This window comes from Solanum stenotomum, unplaced genomic scaffold (genome assembly GCF_019186545.1).
Source record: "Solanum stenotomum isolate F172 unplaced genomic scaffold, ASM1918654v1 scaffold15513, whole genome shotgun sequence".
NCBI lineage: Eukaryota > Viridiplantae > Streptophyta > Magnoliopsida > Solanales > Solanaceae > Solanum > Solanum stenotomum.
This window is the reverse complement of record NW_026023593.1, coordinates 44568-46543: the sequence shown is the minus strand read 5'-3', so window position 1 is coordinate 46543 and position 1976 is coordinate 44568. Positions and strand designations below refer to the sequence as shown.

The 1976-nt window shown below is 33.9% G+C and overlaps 1 long non-coding RNA gene across 1 annotated transcript; it reads right to left on the bottom strand.

The window, feature by feature from the left end:
• Positions 1 to 454: 454 nt before the first annotated feature.
• On the bottom strand, positions 455 to 1976 carry LOC125850229 (uncharacterized). The gene is made up of 3 exons (XR_007444761.1): positions 1012 to 1976; positions 794 to 884; positions 455 to 675 (listed from the first exon to the last, which is right to left on the bottom strand). It is a non-coding gene; the product is annotated as an uncharacterized LOC125850229 (long non-coding RNA).

The following is a 1976-nucleotide window of genomic DNA, read 5'->3' as shown; positions in this document are numbered from 1 at the left end:
GGGGGATTCTTCTAAGTTCAATAGGTGGAGTACTTATTAGGCTATTAGCAGAGACACTACCATCGACTCTTGCTTTATAATCTCATTTAAGTACTTTATAGGATAAAACTACAAAAAGCTAAACTCGATCAATCTCATCATCCTCTACTGGAGCAGGAATGTTCTGATTCATCATAGTCCCATTAGTTTATTGTATTGATTCTGCTGAAGCACAGAATGTGGTACGTTGGAAATCTAGTATTTACATTTCTTGCAACAAATAAATGATATCTACACAAATCTATTCCAGGAACCACAGGGTCACAACAAAAGCTTATTAACACAATGATTGACAGTTCATAATCTAGGTGAATGCAACTCTCTTCAACTCGTAGTAACCTTGTAGAAGACTGACATAGGAGATAGTTGCATATTAAAATCATAAGATCCAACAAAAGTTTGAATAATGCCTTTGATATATGCTCTTTCATTCCATCATTAACTGGCTCATCTAGTGACCTCTCAGCAAGTTCATAAAACGTTGCATTACCTCTGGACCATTAACTTTCTCTTTGTGCAAGTATTTGTGGATGTGCAAAAATCAAAACACCAGAAAGCAGAACTATGTGATGTGGACATGGAGTCCTCTGGTTTGTCGGTTCTAACCTTTGTTGGACAATTGCTTCCAATGCTAGTCTGAGATTTTCATGGATGACTTTCATCAGTTTCAAACAATTCCAACCGTCTCAAATGAGGCCTAAGATTTTCTTCAACACATTGATAGCAGCAAAAACAATCAATATTGAAAGCTTACCCTGAATTTTCAGCCATTAGTATCACTGCTAATTTCATGAAAGCACCAAAGAATTTGGCAACTCAAATTCTTTCTAAACAATCACCTGAAACTTGTGATATCATAGCCCCTAGTAAAATTAAATCACCTCAAAGCAGAAGCCTTAACATATAAAGATTAATCAATTGTTTGGGAAACATACAATATGAAAAAAAAGATATCACCAAAAAAATGCCTACTTATCTAAGTCCACCGTTCAACTTCACTAGCGCCTTGAATCATCTCCCAAAACAATCAACTCTTGGAACTAATAATAAGCAGAGATGACATGATTTGATTGTAACAGAGCTTCAAGATCCACACCATTGTAACAAAACTTCAAGCTTTTTGTGAGATTTTTCTTCAAAATGTAAATAGATCAGGACAATCTCTTAGGTACTATCAACTCAGCGTTCATCTGAATCAGAAGCTTTTTAAAAATGTAATGAAGAACTGAAAATGATGAGCAATATTACAGAACAAAAGAGATTGATCCAGCCACATTAAAGTAGAATGATCCTGAAGAAACTGATATCATCAAGGAAGATACAACAATATCATGAGATAGAAGTGGGGGATGGAAAGCGACGGGCAAAACAGAGTGAAAGAGGGCATGAAAGAAGAAAGGATAGATGGGATTAAACTAAAACAACAACATGGACTGAGTAGTTACTAAAAAAGATAGGTTGCGGAGTAGGCCGAAGACGCAGAAGTAAGTGAATATGACCAAGACAAAATAGGGATACAAGTACAAATGATTCAACATTTTTCATAGATCAATAATTGTACTACATTCCTTTTCTTGATCTACTTTATACCAAAGGAAATTTTAATCAATTTTTCTATTGTAAAGATCGTATAATGTGGGGTTGATTTCTACAACATGTCTATATGAGGATACATTCATAAAAAAAGTTTCATTGTATTTCTCAAATTTAAAGTAATATTCTATTAAAAAAACTCACTGACATATAAATTCACTATTTTTCCTTTAGTACACATATACAGTATTTTCAAGATGGCATCCACAAAATATGTTTGATTCTTTTTAATTGTTCAGTGATACTCATCCGATCATGTGGTAGAATATTTATTTATGATAGAATAAAAACACCATCTTACTCGTAGTGTGTTATTCAAAAGTTGCGTTCATCTATCTTTCCAG